The sequence below is a fragment of the Schistocerca cancellata genome, chromosome 6 (assembly GCF_023864275.1).
Source record: "Schistocerca cancellata isolate TAMUIC-IGC-003103 chromosome 6, iqSchCanc2.1, whole genome shotgun sequence".
In the NCBI taxonomy this organism is placed as follows: Eukaryota; Metazoa; Arthropoda; class Insecta; order Orthoptera; family Acrididae; genus Schistocerca; species Schistocerca cancellata.
The window spans coordinates 29,434,262-29,456,274 of NC_064631.1; positions in this window are offsets into that span (position 1 = coordinate 29,434,262).

Below are 22,013 nucleotides of genomic sequence, written 5' to 3' on the forward strand. Positions count from 1 at the left end.
AAAGAAAATTATATATGCAGTTACTGTTATTAGTCCTTTCTTATTGTTCTTTCCATTCCAAGAGCTCCTTTTTCGAAGAATGTGGATCATAAAATAATTATTTAATAGATCTGTTGACAGAAAGTGTTCACATTAGCAAATCCATCTAAGTTTATTTTATAAAACTAATGCTGCAACACAGCTGCAAACCAGATATTAAACAAAATGAGCAATCTCTCAACTACAACGACAATAGATGTAAAATGTTTCTCATCATTTCATTAGGCATTACGAGCTCCACAGTATGCATTCAACAAGGAAATGTCAATAGCGAGGATAATGGCCTCCCCTTTGTTTTTTTCTACCTGTGCCTCTGAAAAGACACACACTAATGGCTTGTTCTCCAGGCGTCTGACACAGCTGGGTGCCCATGACGCATTACGTGCAGGTGGTCACTTAACTTTCTTACGGAAATATTTACGACAGCAGTTTCCACTACAGTGACAGTCTCATATAAAAATATTTCACAGGTCAAGAATTTGAGATGCAAATGTGTAGAAACAAAATCCTATGAATATAACATTATCCAAAAAATTTTTGTCGGTATTGTAATACATTCACGCATTTACATACATTTCATAACTCGAGTACGATTCTTGGTTTCCAACATCCTTTTCATAAATCAGAGTCCCTAACCACTACTCCTTATTCCTTACCTTACTACACATATACATATCTGTCGACACTTCTTCAATATTTCATCTTAATAAATATGTAGCATAATCAAATTCCTCATATAACATCGGCTTATTGATCATAAACATACCTCAACAGCATAATACACATCGTCGTCGTAAAAATAACATCATAACACCTCAGTCAAATCTCAAAAACGTTGTAGCTTTCTGCAATAATTTCAAAACCTAAAGAAAATTCTCTGCTCATTTCAGTAGTGTCATCTACCTCAAACATACTTTAAAAATCATGATCTCATACCAAATACATCATTCAAAGCTCTCATAGTATCTCAATGGTTCCGAAAAAATATGAACAGTTCACAAAGCACACACAAAATACAATTTCGTAAGTGTGAAGTTATCCAACGGTGTAATTACGTAAACATCTGTCACTGATGTAGTAAAAAGAAATGTTTGTCTCTCTCAGTTAAATGATCAGATAGCTGTGTAATTATGTGTTAGAGGAATATGGTACCGATGTGTAAAGTTGTATAAGCAAATACCATGTTAGCTAGGGCTCCTTGTGCTTGCCAAACGCATGGTACACAAAGTAGGCGTGTACCCCCCCTGAGGATTAATGTAATTATACCCTCAGGTGTTACAGATTACAAAAATGGAATGAAATGTATTACGGAAAACCTTTGTATCATTGCACTTCAAATACCTTTAAAAATAAATGATTTAAGTCAAAATTAATCACTCAAATACGTGTCCTGTAGCACTAAATGTGCGTCTTGCTGTAATATAATCTCTGTGGAAGTGTCGTAGTTATTGTTCTCCGAAAGCTAAGTTCTGCAGAAGTCAATGTACTTACTTCATGATAAACAAAAGTGAAATGCTTTGCGTATAGATATCTTAGTTATTACGCTTATTGTTGTGATGAAGAAAGTACTGTGCTGTAACGTATTGTTGTGCTACGAAAGAGGCTGCCTCATTGTAGCTATACCACAAAAGTTACTACTAAAACATGTTTTACTTTCCAGAATAATTCAGAAAAACTGTGCAGATATAAAACAGAAACACCGCAAAAGCAACATTGTAAATTGTCACTCATTAGTAGTGTCGTGATAAAATCGTATAGCTGTCACATATAGTAACCACTGTGTCATCTGGTATCTCGCAGAAAGTACTTTAAATCCAGAATGTATTTTCAAGTAAACCAAAATGTTGCATTAAAATCTCATTAGCAGTACTGGTAAATGTTCTATGTATGTGAGCCTTATAGTCATTACGTAATCGTGCAACTAACAAGCAAGAATGCACACACACAATAACACTGTGTCGTCTGTTCGCAATAACAATGCATTCGTAATTTCTGTTTAAATAAGTTCTCTTGTTTCTTGACTGGATATTTAACTTCAAACATTGTTGCATGGTAACAGTTTCTAGGTCTGACAATGCATACTAGAAATGTGAAGTGAAAAGTTTTATGGCAAAGACAAAGTTAAAAACCAGATTATCTTTCAATAAACGGTTTTACATGTGAAATATGGTGTAAACCTTTACTCTTCCTAGTACGCAGAGTTTCAGCTTCGACGCAATTATCATGTGGTATACGTCGGTAAAGAATACTGGGATTTTTCTCGAGGTTAGCGTCTATATTATTTTTCTCTGAGCCAGCCGGCGCACGCGGCTGCTTCGGTGCGAGTCATTGTCTGCTATCTCTTTGTTGGTGTGCGTCGTTATTGGGATTAGGAGACCTAACTTCTACAAATTCACCTTGACGAGAAGGCCCTGCCCTGTTTGAAGCACGCCAGTTCTGATGGAATTCAGGTCTGTCGTTTTGTCGGTAGTTAACATAGTTTCTTGTTTGTCGGTCATGTGGTGGAGAATTTCTCCCGGAATTGTATCTGTGCGCTGGACCATTGCGTCTAAAGTTATTCTGTCTCCCGTAATAATAATTGTTTTGGTTCCCATATTGTCTGTTTCTATGGTTGTCTCTGTCACATTCATTACTACGAAAATGCGATCTTTCTCTGTAACTATTACTGCTCTGCCAGTGGTTGTCATATGGGTGGTGTCTGTTTTGGTCACGATTTACGTTGTAAGAATAGCCTTGTCGTGTCCAGTTATTATTTCTGTCATCACGGAATTGCTTGGATGTGACCTGTAATTGTTGTGTTCCTGTCTTCGCGTCCCGCGATTGTCAGTGCCGATTTCCAATTCTTGTAACAGTCCCTGAAAAGCTTCAATGTCGTCTTTGCAACGTCCTGCCAAAATAATATGTCGTAAATGTTCTGGTAATTTGATCAAGCAAATGCGGATGAGTTCTGAGTGGCTGTATGGGTTTGACAGGTACTGATTCTTATGTAACATGTCTTCGAAATATTTGACAACACTAGAAAATTCCGATTGTTCGAAGTGTTTCAACATTATGATGCTATGTTTTACTCAGTCTTGTGTAGCTTGAGACCAATATGCTGAGAGGAAGGCATGATAAAATTCTCCTTCCCTGTGACAATCGTGAATGACCGATCGCATTCTTACAGCTGGTTCATTCTCTAAGTAGCCACACATAAATTCTAATCTGTGTTATAATGACCAGTTGGGAGGAAAACAATGAGAGAACTGGTAGAGCCACGCTTGTGGATGAATGTCATTGCCAGAATTCTTAAACGTTTTGAATTTACGTGTAGTAATGAACAGCTTATAGTCAAAATCATCATGTCGGCGAGTCGCATGTCGGTCATTGTTGCGTCGTGTCGGCGGTTCCATCTCAACATTCGATGCACATTTCTTTCATAACTTCCGAAATGCCCTGTGTTATTATTTTGTGGCTGTTCCGTATTTCTATGTCCCTCTTCCCGTATTAGGGCGCGAGTGTCCTCTGAAATACGTAATTCTTGTATTACTTGTGCCAACTGATCTTGTACTTCCCGGATTTCTCTTTTGTGTTGCGTATTAATTTGATTCTGATTTTGTTTGAATTTCTTAATTTGTTCATACTCTTCTGTGTCAGTGATGGCTACAGGTCTTGTGTCATTCAGATCATCATCTACCCTTGTAGATAAGTTAGTGAACTGATCTGAAAGGTCGGCTACTTTATCCGTTAGTGAAATTATTTCCTCTGTGTGTTTTTCTGAACCAAGTTTTTTGCAAGTTGCATAACCGAATTGGTAGATGCAACTGAGTCAATTTTAGCTTGCAAGGTCTCATGATTTTCATGAACAGTAGTTTGCATTTCTTTTATGGCTGCTTCGTGATTCTGTAATGCATTCTAATGACGCGAAAAAATAGGTTGGAAATGCTCACAAATTTGTGTTTTTACGTCATTGCAGACTTTTTGACATTTCGATTCGATTTTAAGTAATTCAGCAGTTAAACCTTCACGTGTTTGCTCAAGTGTAGTGTCTAACTTTCGAAGATTTTGTTCCATTGTGTCTAACTGTTGCTGTGTTTGTCTCTGGTGCTGTTCCATTGTGTCTTACTTTTGAAGATTTTGTTCCATTGTGTCTAATTTTTGAAGATTTTGTTCCATTGTGTCTAACTTTTGAAGATTTTGTCCCATTTGTTTCTGATTTTGTTCAAGCGTTGTGTCTAACTTTTGTAGCCTTTGTCCCATTTGTTGCATTAACTGTAATAACAGTGCACTGGTGTCTGAAACATGTTCCTCAGTGCTATTCGGCAGTGCATTTGAACCGGCAATTTCCGCATTTTGAAAAGTAGAAAATGTGTCTTGATTTATTTGAGAAAACGGTGAGGACGCAAAACCTGAATCTACAGTATTTGCAAGATTGTGTCCTGTCATTTCGGAATCCTGAGGCGAGCTGTTGCCGACCGATCGATCGATAATGCTTCCCTGTTCACTAATTGCTTCACTGCCTACACCATTACTTGACGCCCGCTCCATTTCCCTATGCACATTTACCAAATTACTATTTTGAATATTTGTTAATTCATAACATGGTGGCGTTAACACACTGCTTTCGTCTTCACTGTTATTTCTCAATTGACTTAGGAACCTAGTATTACGTTTTTCACACGCCATTATTGTCACAATATTTCACACGACAACACAGAAAAGCACAATTTGAAGAGCAATATAAGAAAACATATTAACATAGCAGTGAAAATAATATCTCGTTAATTGCAAGCGCAGCTGCGAAATACTTGGTGCAAATTTACATGCGTGCCACACCTGTTTTACTGTACAACAATGAAAGACTGCAACTACAAAGGAGATTCTCTCTACATTTACGCGCTAGCAATAAACAAAATCTACACTAATTACACAAACTACAAGAAAAAATCAGAAGATTCCAGTGAGGTATCCTAGGCTAAGGGTCGACATATGAAACGTCCCCTTAGAACAATTGTACATGACTGTGCTTAAACTAACACACAATATTTTTAGCGCAACGCAATCTGACTTTCAAAAATCTCTACAAAAGAATGGCCCTGACTAACATTAACCTATACCTTTCACAAATCACTTACCTAACAAAAATCTTGGTTACTCGAACTACTGCAATACAGCGAGCGCCACTACTACCAGCTAAATAAAAGATTCAAAGTACGGAAGGCACTAATTACTGATAGGCATAGTTAGCAAATGAAAGATTTTGATAGAGAACAAACAATGTATTTACCTTAATAGTGTTGAAAAATCATAATATACATAGCAGTTCATAATATCCAGTATTACAAATTTAAAAACTCTGCCATCTCTCTCCCCACATCCAGCACTGCTGGCAGCTCACCTCCAACTGCGCAACGCTACGCGCTGTTAACATCCAGCTGCCCAACACTACAATGGCAGACAACAATGCAAACTAGCCACAGACTGCACACAGCACAGCCAGTGATTTTCATACAGAGAGCGCTACGTGGCGGCGGCGTTACCAATATAAGAACCTAAACAGCCTACTTACATAGCCTACTTACAGTTTCAGTCTGGAACTGCGCGACCGCTACGGTCGCAGGTTCGAATCCTGCCTCGAGCATGGATGTGTGTGATGTCCTTAGGTTAGTTAGGTTTAATTAGTTCTAAGTTCTAGGCGACCGCCGGCCGCGGTGGTCTCGCGGTTCTAGGCGCGCAGTCCGGAACCGCGCGACTGCTACGGTCGCAGGTTCGAATCCTGCCTCGGGCATGGATGTGTGTGATGTCCTTAGGTTAGTTAGGTTTAAGTAGTTCTAAGTTCTAGGGGACTGACGACCACAGCTGTTAAGTCCCATAGTGCTCAGAGCCATTTTTCTAGGTGACTCATGAATGGTTCAAATGGCTCTGAGCACTATGGGACTTAACATCTATGGTCATCAGTCCCCTAGAACTTAGAGCTACTTAGACCTAACTAACCTAAGGACAGCACACAACACCCAGCCATCACGAGGCAGAGAAAATCCCTGACCGAATCGAATCGAACCCGGGAACCCGGGCGTGGGAAGCGAGAACGCTACCGCACGACCACGAGATGCAGGCGGACTGTTCGGAATTTATAGCAATGTTCTATGGAAGTCCTCTTTCGCTTTGTTTATTTGAAACTAGCAAACATGTCGAATAAATTTGTAGTTTCACAGAATAAACATAAACAACGGGAACAGAAGAATAAAGAAACAATTGCATCACATGTGCGGAAGTATCAATACTAATAATAATGACAGTAACAATAACAAAAGTAATAACTGACTGCTAAATTGTAGTACCGCTGTACATTCATTAACCCTGAACAGTCCTTTTACATGTCAGGAACATGCTGCTCCATGTAACAGTTTCTCACCTACTCCATTAAAAAACTGGGATGACGAGAGCTTGAACCCGAGACTCTAGGTACGACGAACTAAAGCTCTACCGGCTTTCCCGCGGGAGCAGTGTCGTCGTAACTGCCGTCTGCTTCACGTCTGCTGTGCAGCGAGCTACCTTAATTTAAGTATTAACTGTATTTTTCTTACTTGTCACTTCTTCCGTGTGTATTTGCTTTTAGGAAGCTTTAATTGTCTGGTGCTATTAATAGTGTTCCATAGATTTCGTGTTTGTTTTGAATACAGTCAGAGAGAGTCCCTTTAGTCAACCATAGTGCCAGTAGTGCTAGTGTTTGTTTTCAATACAGTCCAGAGACAGGTAGTGCAATTTTCATTGTTTTCTACAAGAAGTGGCTAGCAACCCCAGTTTAGTGAATAAACAGCCGCCTTTAGTGAATTATCAGTCTAGTTAAAGGTTGAACAACTCTCTTCAGTAAATTGATTCCTTAGGATGGATAGGATGTGTGACTGCTGTGTACGGACGCAGGAGGAGCTGGCCACTGTTCGCGAACAGCTGAGCGTGTTGATGGCCGCGGTCAGCCGTCTTCAGGCTGCTGCCTCGGAGTGTAGCGGCAGTGGGGAGTCTTGTGCGTCGCAAGGTACACCCCAGGTGTTACATGCTTCACCCACTGTCCCTGCTGTCGAGATATCTTCGCCGGTACCGGGCGCGGTTGGGCCACCCTCACCCCAAGGGGAGTGGCGGGTTCAGCGGCGTTCGCGGCGCACGAGGCGGAGTGTCAATGTGGAGGCTGGCCGTGTGGCATCGCCCGCTCTGCCTGTGAGTGGACATGTGGCTGCTCCTTCAGCAAGGTCCGAGCAGGCACACGGGGGGAGGCCAGTGTTCACTCTGTCTGCTTGCCGGGGGGTCTCATCCGAGATGTGGAGGAGGCCCTACCGGCGGCGATAGAGAGCATTGGGTGCACCCGACTGCAAATTGTTGCTCATGTCGGCACCAATGACTCATGCCGTCTGGGTTCAGAGGTCATCCTCAGTTCGTACAGGCGGTTGGCGGAATTGGTGAAGGCGGAAAGCCTCGCTCGCGGGGTGGAATCAGAGCTAACTATTTGTAGTATCGTTCCCAGAACCGATCGCGGTCCTCTGGTTTGGAGCCGAGTGGAAGGCTTGAACCAGAGGCTCAGACGATTCTGCGGAGATCTGGGGTGCAAATTTCTCGACCTCCGCTATCGGGTAGAGAAATGTAGGGTCCCCCTGAATAGGTCAGGCGTGCACTACACGCCGGTTGCGGCTACAAGGGTAGCGGAGTACGTGTGGAGTGCACATGGGGGTTTTTTAGGTTAGACAATCCCCTCCTTAGGCCCTACAAGACGCCTCCTGAGACGCGGCAAGGTAGGAGTAGGCAAAATGCAACAAGGAATAACAATATTAATGTGCTAACAGTAAACTGCAGGAGCGTCTATAGAAAGGTCCCAGAACTGCTCTCATTAATAAACGATCACAACGCCCATATAGTACTAGGGACAGAAAGTTGGCTGAAACCAGACGTAAACAGTAATGAAATCCTAAACTCAGATTGGAATGTATACCGCAGAGACAGGCTGAACAGTGAAGGAGGAGGCGTGTTTATAGCGATAAGAAGTGCAATAGTATCGAAGGAAATTGACGGAGATCCGAAATGTGAAATGATTTGGGTGAAGGTCACGGTTAAAGCAGGCTCAGACATGGTAATTGGATGTCTCTATAGGCCCCCTGGCTCAGCAGCTGTTGTGGCTGAGCACCTGAAGGATAAATTGGAAAATATTTCGAGTAGATTTCCCCACCATGTTATAGTTCTGGGTGGAGATTTTAATTTGCCGGATATAGACTGGGAGACACAAACGTTCATAACGGGTGGCAGGGACAAAGAATCCAGTGAAATTTTTTTAACTGCTTTATCTGAAAACTACCTTGAGCAGTTAAACAGAGAACCGACTCGTGGCGATAACATATTAGACCTTCTGGTGACAAACAGACCCGAACTATTTGAAAAAGTTAACGCAGAACAGGGAATCAGCGATCATAAAGCGGCTACGGCATCGATGATTTCAGCCGTAAATAGGAATATTAAAAAGGGTAGGAAGATTTTTCTGTTTAGAAAAAGTGACAAAAAGCAGATTTCAGAGTACCTGTTGGCTCAACACAAAAGTTTTGTCTCAAGTACAGATAGTGTTGAGGATCAGTGGACAAAGTTCAAAACCGTCGTACATTATGCGTTAGATGAGTATGTGCCAAGCAAGATCGTAAGAGATGGAAAAGAGCCACCGTGGTACAACAACCGAGTTAGAAAACTGCAACGGAAGCAAAGGGAACTTCACAGCAAACATAAACATAGCCAAAGCCTTGCAGACAAACAAAAATTACGCGAAGCGAAATGTAGTGTGAGGAGGGCTATGCGAGAGGCGTTCAATGAATTCGAAAGTAAAGTTCTATGTACTGACTTGGCAGAAAATCCTAAGAAATTTTGGTCTTATGTCAAAGCGGTAGGTGGAGCAAAACAAAATGTCCAGACACTCTGTGACCAAAATGGTACTGAAACAGAGGATGACAGACTAAAGGCCGAAATACTAAATGTCTTTTTCCAAAGTTGTTTCACAGAGGAAGATTGCACTGTAGTTCCTTCTCTAGATTGTCGCACAAATGACAAAATGGTAGATATCGAAATAGACGACAGAGGGATAGAGAAACAATTAAAATCGCTCAAAAGAGGAAAGGCCTCTGGACCTGATGGGATACCAGTTCGATTTTACACAGAGTACGCGAAGGAACTTGCTCCCCTTCTTGCAGCGGTGTACCGTAGGTCTCTAGAAGAGCGTAGCGTTCCAAAGGATTGGAAAAGGGCACAGGTCATCCCCGTTTTCAAGAAGGGACGTCGAACAGATGTGCAGAACTATAGACCTATATCTCTAACGTCGATCAGTTGTAGAATTTTGGAACACGTATTGTGTTCGAGTATAATGACTTTTCTGGAGACGAGAAATCTACTCTGTAGGAATCAGCATGGGTTTCGAAAAAGACGGTCATGTGAAACCCAGCTCGCGCTATTCGTCCACGAGACTCAGAGGGCCATAGACACGGGTTCACAGGTAGATGCCGTGTTTCTTGACTTCCGCAAGGCGTTCGATACAGTTCCCCACAGTCGTTTAATGAACAAAGTAAGAGCATATGGACTATCAGACCAATTGTGTGATTGGATTGAAGAGTTCCTAGATAACAGGACGCAGCATGTTGTTCTCAATGGAGAGAAGTCTTCCGAAGTAAGAGTGATTTCAGGTGTGCCGCAGGGGAGTCTCATAGGACCGTTGCTATTCACAATATACATAAATGACCTGGTGGATGACATCGGAAGTTTACTGAGGCTTTTTGCAGATGATGCTGTGGTGTATCGAGAGGTTGTAACAATGAAAAATTGTACTGAAATGCAGGAGGATCTGCAGCGAATTGACGCATGGTGCAGGGAATGGCAATTGAATCTCAATGTAGACAAGTGTAATGTGCTGCGAATACACAGAAAGATAGATCCTTTATCATTTAGCTACAAAATAGCAGGTCAGCAACTGGAAGCAGTTAATACCATAAATTATCTGGGAGTACGCATTAGGAGTGATTTAAAATGGAATGATCATATAAAGTTGATTGTCGGTAAAGCAGATGCCAGACTGAGATTCATTGGAAGAATCCTAAGGAAATGCAATCCGAAAACAAAGGAAGTAGGTTACAGTACGCTTGTTCGCCCGCTGCTTGAATACTGCTCAGCAGTGTGGGATCCGTACCAGATAGGGTTGATACAAGACATAGAGAAGATCCAACGGAGAGCAGCGCGCTTCGTTACAGGATCATTTAGTAATCTCGAAAGCGTTACGGAGATGATAGATAAACTCCAGTGGAAGACTCTGCAGGAGAGACGCTCAGTAGCTCGGTACGGGCTTTTGTCAAAGTTTCGAGGACATACCTTCACCGAAGAGTCAAGCAGTATATTGCTCCCTCCTACGTATATCTCGCGAAGAGACAATGAGTATAAAATCAGAGAGATTAGAGCCCACACAGAGGCATACCGACAATCCTTCTTTCCACGAACAATACGAGACTGGAATAGAAGGGAGAACCGATAGAGGTACTGAAGGTACCCTCCGCCACACACCGTCTGGTGGCTTGCGGAGTATGGATGTAGATGTAGAGAAGTTAAGTCGCATAGTGCTCAGAGCCATTTGAGCGATTTTGAACTTGCGTAGGGTACGGAGTGTCCCACACTGCATGTCACTGATAATACTTTATCCGTGCTCTGGGAATTCTATGAGTGTCGGACTTCGGACGTTGAAGGAGACAGTAGACACTGGCTGGCCTGCTTGAGGCACAGCCACGAAGTTTTTGGCAGGATTTGAAGACGCTACATTCACGTACGTAGATGCCTTATCTCAAAGTGGCGTATGCCTATTTCAGCCGGTTTGGTTGTTACAGCTTTTCATTCCTTTTCATCTGAACACTCCCTTTATACGGATAATAGGAACGGGCAGTGACAAAATATGTGTTCCACTACTCAAAAACCATGCATAGAAAAACTAATGTAACAAAGGAACATGCGTTGTTACAAACCTGATGGCACAAAATTAGAGTGTGCAGAATGTATTAGTGGAAGTATTTTTATAATAAGATCCGAAGTTCATAACTGCCTAAAACAATTCAAGACTTAAACTCACTCTCAAGTTTATCATACCATACAGTCACATAAAGGCAAGACGAATCTCAAAATGAAGGCGTGATAAATTTTTCCCGCGTTCTGCGTCGCCTCTAGACATACAATGATAAAATAACTACTTATCAAATGGAAACTAATCACCACAAACTCCGGTTTCCATTCTAGCGGTTCAGGATAAGACACTTTCTAAGAGAAATTATCAATAGCACACTGTGCAACAGACTTAAAGGATCACTTCTTTGAAACCCCGTTATTGCTTCCCATTATCATGCATAAGTTTGAAAATAAAACGACTGAAAGTTTCCCCTCTTCTTTGAATGTGTGTGTGTGTGATTGTATCTAGCTAGGAATATTTAAATCGAAACGGATAACGACTTCACACAGAATAGCATGGATGAGACACACTGATTTCTTTTAGAGAGAATTCTCGATGAATTCTCTATAGATTTAATCAGACCAAGACAGGAAACAACATTTTATCCACTAGGTCCCAATATGTGGCTCCTTTTAAACACTTCCTGATACTCTCAAGGAAGGTACGAGGACGTGCATACTTAAATGTGTTGGTGAACTTCAAAAGCTAGGACTCTAAGTGACTTGGATTTATTAGTACTTGTGATCTGCACATATAATTCGGCTTGCCTTTTGGCGTGACCAGCACTGAATGATACAGTTAAATTCGCCCTATGGGGCTACTAAATTTAACTAAATAAATGCTTACGTGATTTCATGGCTATCGACCGTTGAGATGTAGTCAACGTACAGAGCTCTGGGGATTATAGCATTATTTAATTTCACAATTACACGTGGACACTCATGTACTCCATCACTCGAGAGCGTGCTTCCAACGACATTATGGAAGGAAATATTCTTAACACTGGAGGACGAATCACAACACGCGATTAGGCAACTGACGCCACGAGAACAGATAAACTGCATGCAAGGAGAAACATTACGAAAAGTATTACCTAACTGGGAAGCTACTACAGACTGGGAACAGGTAAACGAAGAATCGTCTTATTCAGCTCCACTTGGTTATCATAATTGTTTGCTCAGAGGGAATCATCACGGCGGATCCTATCTACGTACGCCGCTACGCTACAGACAAAATATGAACCCCCAAAAACACTAATTACATCGTCACACGATGGACACATCTGACTTTTTTCTGCAGATGTTACGTGACGTATTGTCTGTCAGATGTGCCACACGTAAAACTACACTCCTAATGGCCAGAGGCCACGAAAAATATCAGATGTTGTTCTGGACGGCAGTTTAATATCATCCACACACGCTACGGTAATCTGTCCACCTTTTAAACTGCCTCTTTACAAATTTCACTAGCCATCATTGTGTGGCAGGGAGACCCATTCTTATCGTCCACACACGTGGCGGCCGATAGAAGTGATCGCAAGATAACGAATATTGATGGGCAGGTGCACCTCAATATTCTGTAGAGTGAATCGCAAACCACCCAGTGGAGACGTCCGCGCTTCTTACAGCTACACACGTGGCAGCACGAAACCACCGATATCGTGAATTCCATCTTAGATTATCTTTACAAGAATATCTTATAATTAACACACACTTTCCTAACGTACACTCCTGGAAATGGAAAAAAGAACACATTGACACCGGTGTGTCAGACCCACCATACTTGCTCCGGACACTGCGAGAGGGCTGTACAAGCAATGATCACACGCACGGCACAGCGGACACGCCAGGAACCGCGGTGTTGGCCGTCGAATGGCGCTAGCTGCGCAGCATTTGTGCACCGCCGCCGTCAGTGTCAGACAGTTTGCCGTGGCATACGGAGCTCCATCGCAGTCTTTAACACTGGTAGCATGCCGCGACAGCGTGGACGTGAACCGTATGTGCAGTTGACGGACTTTGAGCGAGGGCGTATAGTGGGCATGCGGGAGGCCGGGTGGACGTACCGCCGAATTGCTCAACACGTGGGGCGTGAGGTCTCCACAGTACATCGATGTTGTCGCCAGTGGTCGGCGGAAGGTGCACGTGCCCGTCGACCTGGGACCGGACCGCAGCGACGCACGGATGCACGCCAAGACCGTAGGATCCTACGCAGTGCCGTAGGGGACCGCACCGCCACTTCCCAGCAAATTAGGGACACTGTTGCTCCTGGGGTATCGGCGAGGACCATTCGCAACCGTCTCCATGAAGCTGGGCTACGGTCCCGCACACCGTTAGGCCGTCTTCCGCTCACGCCCCAACATCGTGCAGCCCGCCTCCAGTGGTGTCGCGACAGGCGTGAATGGAGGGACGAATGGAGACGTGTCGTCTTCAGCGATGAGAGTCGCTTCTGCCTTGGTGCCAATGATGGTCGTATGCGTGTTTGGCGCCGTGCAGGTGAGCGCCACAATCAGGACTGCATACGACCGAGGCACACAGGGCCAACACCCGCCATCATGGTGTGGGGAGCGATCTCCTACACTGGCCGTACACCACTGGTGATCGTCGAGAGGACACTGAATAGTGCACGGTACATCCAAACCGTCATCGAACCCATCGTTCTACCATTCCTAGACCGGCAAGGGAACTTGCTGTTCCAACAGGACAATGCACGTCCGCATGTATCCCGTGCCACCCAACGTGCTCTAGAAGGTGTAAGTCAACTACCCTGGCCAGCAAGATCTCCGGATCTGTCCCTCATTGAGCATGTTTGGGACTGGATGAAGCGTCGTCTCACGCGGTCTGCACGTCCAGCACGAACGCTGGTCCAACTGAGGCGCCAGGTGGAAATGGCATGGCAAGCCGTTCCACAGGACTACATCCAGCATCTCTACGATCGTCTCCATGGGAGAATAGCAGCCTGCATTGCTGCGAAAGGTGGATATACACTGTACTAGTGCCGACATTGTGCATGCTCTGTTGCCTGTGTCTATGTGCCTGTGGTTCTGTCAGTGTGATCATGTAATGTATCTGACCCCAGGAATGTGTCAATAAAGTTTCCCCTTCCTGGGACAATGAATTCACGGTGTTCTTATTTCTATTTCCAGGAGTGTATTAACTGAATCTGAAACATAAAAAAGACGACATTATGAATGAGCTCTAAAGTAAGAACGGAACCCACGTGGCTCGACGATCAGCCTCGAACCAACTGAGATCATAAGACCTGTTGTGGCGTAGCAAGAGAGCCACGCCACTCGGAAGTAGCCGAAATGCACGCGTTACACACGCCGGCTGGCGTGATGTCTGAAACAGGATACGTAATGAATGCTATAAAGAAAAGTACGTAGCTTCTTTAATACATAACTTTAATCCATTATTTGTATACAGCATTCTTGATGATACAAGTGAGACTCTCTCCAGAAATGGTTAATGGCGCCTTGCTAGGTCGTAGCCATGGACTTAGCTGAAGGCTATTCTAACTATCTCTCGGCAAATGAGAGAAAGGCTTCGTCAGTGTAGTCGCTAGCAACGTCGTCGTACAACTGGGATGAGTGCTAGTAAGTCTCTCTAGACCTGCCGTGTGGCGGCGCTCGGTCTGCAATTACTGACAGTGGCGACACGCGGGTCCGACATGTACTAATGGACCGCGGCCGATTTAAAGCTACCACCTAGCAAGTGTGGTGTCTGGCGGTGACACCACAAAACCCTCTGAAATTTACTTAAAATAACTCAACGAATGAAATTTAACATGAATACGCGAATGAAACCATCACCGATCTCATTATCCACGATATAGTCTCGGTACTAATGACGCCTTCGTGAAATTCTGTTCTCAAGTCCAGCGCAGTGCCAGGTATACGTCTCTCACCTTGGAAGGTCTGTAGTATTGTGTCGTCTCTTCCTTCGTGCGCTCCACCGGCCCTGCTTCCCTAAGGGGAGGAGGTGGAAATTCGTGACTGTCACCAACCCTGGACCGCACAAACTGTTTTTGCAATGTTGCAGATTTCTCCTGCAGTAATGAAGCTTCTAACAGTTGGTAGCACAACTCATCACCTTTCTATCTCTGCATAAGAAGGTGCGACCTCTAAATCAGTCGGACGTCTACAATTACTCAAGATCCACACCAGGAAGTGGAAATATGAGGAAAGGGGACGGATCTGCATCGTGATTCAATAAATAACACCACGAAAGCATGCTTTCACTGCGATATCCGTTAATAAAACATTCTCGGGTTTCAGGCCGCGTCAAGTGGTTTCCTGCCCACGAGCTTTCGGCAGATATCTCCTCTGCCATTGTCAAGTGTATGACTGTCGTGTGGTTGTCATTGCCGTGCTTATATAGCCGCGCCGTCGCTCGTGACGTCACTGGTGCTCGCTCCCGCACCATATATGGTAATGTTTTGGCCGCGCGACCGCCGGGCCCGCTTCAATTCCTTCAACACCGGATCCCACGCTGTACTCGGCTGCAATCAACGGTCTCTATTGAAGGTGTTGTCAGAAATTCTAATCTCTATGGCCTCGTTTATCACGCTATCCCAGAAGTCATTAGTCCGTTTAATAAGAGACGTCTCATCGAATGCAATTTGATGTCCGTTTTCCAGAGCATATTCTGCTACAGCTGACTTTTCGGGATAGCGCAGACGGTAACACCTTTCATGTTCTATGCGGCGCTGTTCAATAGTGCGAACAGTCTGGCCGACATAAAACTGCCCACATCCACTCAGTATCTTGTAAATTTCTGGCGTTCCTGCCTACATCGTCTTTCACAGATTTCATTAGATGCCGGATCTTTGCCGGAGGCCTGAAGATTGTCTGTTTTATGCCTCTTCAGGAGCCGACTAATCTTCCCTGTTGTCGAGCCACAAAACGGTAAGAATGCAACCTGCTTTGTGTCTTCTTCAGAGGTCTTCTTCCTTTGAGGCTTGGATGACACTACTTATGAGATCAGTTTGTTGTTGTAACCGTTTTCCTTAAAAACTTTGCGTAAGTGGCTCAATTGAGAGAATAAAAAAATATAAAAATTAAATGTTATAAAACTATGCTGACACCATAACTGTTTCATGGCTACGGGAGATAGATAAAGAGAAGGAGACATATCAGCAAAATACGAGCAGCAGATATGATATTCTTGAGGAGAGTGAAGGTCCGCACAGGAAGATATTTAATAAACAATGAAGATCCTTTAAAAGAGATGAACCTACTTGCTACTAATGAGGAAATAACTGCATACTAGGAGGGATGGAAACAATGTGTAAATACAGTGTATTAGGGGTATATGTGCAGACATCTTTATTGGAGACCGGGGACACTGTATTGAATAACATGACATTAGTATTTATTTCATTTGCAAACTAATAATTGTAGCTATTAGAAGTAATATGTTTTTAGTGTTGTTAGTACGTCCAAGAACATGTGCACGAGCAAGCCATTAATGCTTATCTTCCCCTAGGGAGCGGGTCAGGCGTGGATATGTGCACGCAAAGCGACTACTCTGTACCGACAAACGTTGTCCACTTAGAGGTGCAGTTATGACCGTGCAGAAAACATCATGTAGTAAATTATGTGACGTGTTTGCGGGAAGAATGTTAGGTGCAGAGAAAAACCAAACAGTATTCTAAAACGGGTACATATTAAGGTACTAATGATCAGAATATCTACATTTCTACCCCTTAACAAGTTGTATAGTGAGGGGTGAAAGACGAGCACAAAAATTCCTGAACTACAACCCAAAGAGAAAGAGAGAAATTGGTCGACGAAGAAAACAATGGACGTAAACTTTTAAAGATGGAACTGGCAGGTGTCTAATCCCTGTATGTAAGATGATGACGACGACGACGACGGCGACGACGATTAAGACCTTTTATTTCGTATCGACCAACTGGGATTCCATAAACACAACAGTTCCACTTCTTGCTTTGTTGTTGCCTCTTTTCCAGTACTCTTTCCTCGTTTCCCTCTTCTCCCCATGTTCTCCTGTCTCCTGTCCATATTGTTCCTGGTGTATTATTTCTTTTCCCTTGAAAGCGTTATAAATTTAGTATTTCATTCTTAAAGAAGTTACTATTATTTTATTTCCGATTATTTTATGTTATTTCTATTTAATTCGTTTTTGTTTGTATAGTTCGTGCTATTGTTGACTTCTTTTTCCAGAAATACAGGAATATTTGCTTCATGAGCGTGTTCTAAGAATATAAACAATCGCTTTGCCAATGTTTCTAATATTTTCCGTATATTTTCCTTGAGCTCCTCATTACTTCTCGTTTATTAACCATATATAGGCGGTTTTGTTCACTTTATTTTCCTAATATTTCGTCTTTCTAGTATCTCTATTCTGTCCAGCTTATTGTTCATTGTTGTCACAACGACGTGCGGAATGAACATAAAAGATTGAAAATACAAATGTAGTATATTAAGTCATTGTTTTCTTCTGTCCATAAAATTTCTTTAATGTACTTCACAAAATTCGTAAGATTCGATTACCCTTCGTCTATTCCGTTTCCTCACAAATTTTCAGCTCCCATGCTCTCTGTATAGTCTACATCTGTTTTCGCGCTGGTGGGGCGTTAGACCACAATCGCTCATATTTCTCACTTAACTCTCTTGCCCATTCTGTGCTTTTAAATCTCATTTTCTCTTTCATTTTCGTGATTTCTCCTCTACTCCTTTCGACTCATAAGCAAGAGAATATGGTCTCCACTAGTATTTGCACCATTGATTGCTTGACTGTGCCTACTGTGTGCACTATTAATTTTAAGTTCACTAATTTTGTGTAGTGACTTTCAGTCAAGATAATTTTACTTCTACTGTTTTGCGATAAGTATACAACAGTTTGATTGGAAGCATGTTTATTGTAATACAGAGGATTTTCTTTTTTAGAAAAAAATGTTTTCGAGACTTAAACAGACGGTGGACGTGTGATTGATAAGGTCCATCGATGTACATACAGTAAGTTACGCACTTCATAATAACGAGTTAAAGAACTTGCATGAACACTATTTATTCAATTGTCTTTTCATTTAGTTTGTGTGTGTGTGTGTATGTTTGTTTTTTGTTGTTTCTTTTTTTTTTAAACAAAATGAAAACACAACTGAACAAATTCGAGCCTCGCGGACGCCAGTTGCAAGTAAACCAGTGAAACAAACGACTGCCAACAGCGTATCTGAATCGTAAATGTGGTGTCACCGCCAGACACCACACTTGCTAGGTGGTAGCTTTAAATCGGCCGCGGTCCATTAGTACATGTCGGACCCGCGTGTCGCCACTGTCAGTAATTGCAGACCGAGCGCCACCACACGGCAGGTCTAGAGAGACGTACTAGGACTCGCCCCAGTTGTACGACGACTTTGCTAGCGACTACACTGACGAAGCCTTTCTCTCATTTGCCGAGAGATAGTTAGAATAGCCTTCAGCTAAGTCCATGGCTACGACCTAGCAAGGCGCCATTAGCCTTACAGTGCTTGTATTTAAAGAGTCTCATTTGTATCGTCAAGAGCGATGTACCACAATGATGGATTAAAGTTAAGTATTACAGCAGCTACGTACTTTTCTTTATAGCATTCATTACGTATCCTGTTTCAGACCTCACGCCAGCCGGCGTGTGTAACGCGTGCATTTCGGCTACTTCCGAGTGGCGTGGCTGTCTTGTTACGCCACAACAGTAAATGTGTCGTGAAAAATGTTTAAGCCACAGCAAGGTAGTAAACATGCATAAATCGCCAGTGATTTCGAGAAAACGTAAGTAAACGCTGCTATACACTGTTATACACTGAAGCGCCAAAGAAACTGGTATAGACTGCCGCGCTGGCGTCGACAACGCCTAGATAAGACAAGTGGCTGGCGCAGTTGTTGGGTCGATTACTGCTGCTACAATGGGATGTTACCCAGATTTAAGTGCGTTGGAACGTGGTGTTATAGTCGGCGCAGAAGCGATGGTGCACAGCACATCCGAGGCAGCGATGAAGTGGGGATTCTCCCGTACGACCAGTTCACGAGTGTACCGTGAATATCAGGAATCCGGTAAAACATCGAATCTCCGACATCGCTGGGGCCGGAAAAGGATTTCTGCGACAACGGGACCAACGACGACTGAACACAATCGTTACACCCTTCCGCAACCTTTCCGCAAATTGCTGCAGATTTCATTGCTGGGCCGTCAACAAGTAACATTTTTTTTTGTTTATTTACAGACAGAATCACATCTTTATGACACAGTCATAACCGGTTTCGGCTTTACATTGACCATCTTCAGATGCTAGAGGCGGCATACACTGAACACAGGTTCATGCGTTGTTAATGCGTTCACAACGCATGAACCTGTGTTCAGTGTATGCCGCCTTTAGCACCTCAAGATGGTCATGTATGGCCAAAACCGGTTATGACTGTGTCATAAACATGTGATTGTGTCTATAAATAAACAAAAAAATTTGCAAAAGAATCAATCACGCACTCCATAGATTAAATGTCGTTTTTTCCCTCAACAAGTGTCTGTTTGCGAACCATTCAACTAAACATCATCGATATGGTCTTTCGGAGTGGAAGGCCCACTTGTGTATCCTTGATGACTGCACGGCACAAAGCTTTACGCCTCGCCTGGGCATCAACACAGACAAGTGACTGTTGATGTCTGAAAACATGGTGCCCGTTCTCACGAATCTCGTTGCAAATTGTATCGAGCGGATGGACGTGTGCGGGTGTGGATACAACCTCATGTATCCATGGACCGTGCATGTCAGCAGAGGACTGTTGAAGCTGGTATTGGCTCTGTAATGGAGTGGGGCGTGTGAGTTATAGTGATATGGGACCCGTGATAGGTCTAGATTTTACTCTGACAGGTGACACGTGCGTAAGCATCCTGTCTGATCACCTGCATCCATTCATGTCCATTGTACATTCCGACGGACTTGGGCAATACCAGCAGTTGGATGCGACACGCCACACGTCCATAACTGCTACAGAGTGGCTCCATGAACACTCTTCTGAGTTTAAACAGTTCCGCTGGCCACCAAACTTCCCAGACACGAATATTGAGTATGTCTGCGATACCTTGCATCGTGCTGTTCAGAAGAGATCTTCACCCCCTCGTACTCTTACGGATTTATGGACAGCCCTGCAGGATTCATGGTGTCAGTTTCCTCCAGCACTACTTCAGACATTAGCAGAGTCCATACCAAGTCGTATTTCGGCTCTTCTGCGTTCTCGCGGGGCCTTACACTATATTAGGCACGTGCACAAGTCTCTTTGGCTCTTCAGTGAATATTCACAACACCATGTATAAATTGCAAACTATACCAAATAGTTTTCCAAATCAACACCTCACGAAATTCTACCGATGCCCCATAGGGCACTTTAAACATAAAAATAACAACAAAATTAGCAGGCAAATTATAACGTACAGCTTAGGACAGATCAATTATAGCAATGGTAAGCGTCAAAAAAGGGACATCCACTTATTCCAGATGACGTGGTGTATTAATATAGACTTGGGCCTGATTTCTACATGGCACACATAACGCAAAAAATGTAAAGCGCAAATGTAATACAGCGTGCTTCAAGCAGACTATACGCGTTTAGAACGCATACGGTACGTTTATTTAAAAAACTATGAAACTTGGGAAACATTTACGAACCTCTCAAGTTTAGACTACAGATGTTCAGTATGTCACAACGATACTCGAATTCCTCCCATACTCGGGTAAGCAAGTCCATCATCACTGGTGTTACGGAACCACGTATTCGGTTCTTCAGCTTTTCTAGGTTCTGTAGTAGTGTTGGTGCGAAAACGTTGCTCTTAATGAAGCCCCACAGGAAGAAGTCGCAGGACGTCAGATCCAGCGAACGTGGATGATGATGATGATGATGTTTGGTTTGTGGGGCGCTCAACTGCGTGGTTATCAGCGCCCGTACAATTACCCAATCTTTGCTCAGTCCAATTTCGCCACTTTTCTGGATGATGATGAAATGATGAGGACAACACAAACACCCAGTCATCTCGAGGCAGGTGAAAATCCCTGACCCCGCCGGGAATCGAACCCGGGACCCCGTGCTCGGGAAGCGAACGTGGAGGCCAGCTGACAAGTGATAAGTCTAGGGCTGTTTTACGACCAATCCAGAGTTTCACTCAGATATTCACACACTTGGCGACTCCAGTGAGGAGTACCCAGTGTTGTTGAAAAATGAAGTTGTTCCCGTTCAGCCTCGGAAACAATGAGCTGTGTAACACAGCAAGGTACTGCTGACAGCTAGCCGTGTTTCCACCAAAGAAGCACAGGCTGTAAGCAGCTGAGTGTCATATAGCACAAAACTCACTGACTTTAGATGAATCTCCTACATGTTCGTTGTGCGGGCCCCTTAGTCCCCAGATTCGAACACTGTATTGGTTTACTTTCCCATTAAGGTGGAAAGTCGCTCCGCCACAACACGATACGTTGTGCGGAAGTGTTATTGTCAAGTGCATTCTGAGATTCTGAGGCTTGTCAGAAAACGTCACAGGTTTTTGTTTGCGCTCAGATCGTAGAACCTGTAACAGCTGTAACTTGTACGGCTTCACAGTCAACCGACGTCCCAAAACACACCAAATTGTTACTGTAGGCAGTTGTAACTCCCTACGGAGACAACGAGTTTACTTTGTAGAAATACGTTGGGAAACGATTTGAATTCTCGTGACAGTTTAGTCCGAAACACGAGGGTGGCCAGGAGTGTTTCCTCACATACACATCCTATGTCTATAAACAGTCGATACCATCTGTGAATGATCCATCCATTCGGAGGGTCGCTTTGGTAGCTCAAGCAGTAACGTCTTTGCACTGTAATCACGGAACTACACTTCGTGAACTCGGTAATACAAAATAGTTTTTGCCGGTTTGCAACATGTGATGGTGCCGAAGCAAACAGAAGACAACCGACAATTAGCGGCAATGAATATAAAGTAGATAAGCTATTCGTTCCACCAATAACGGAGCC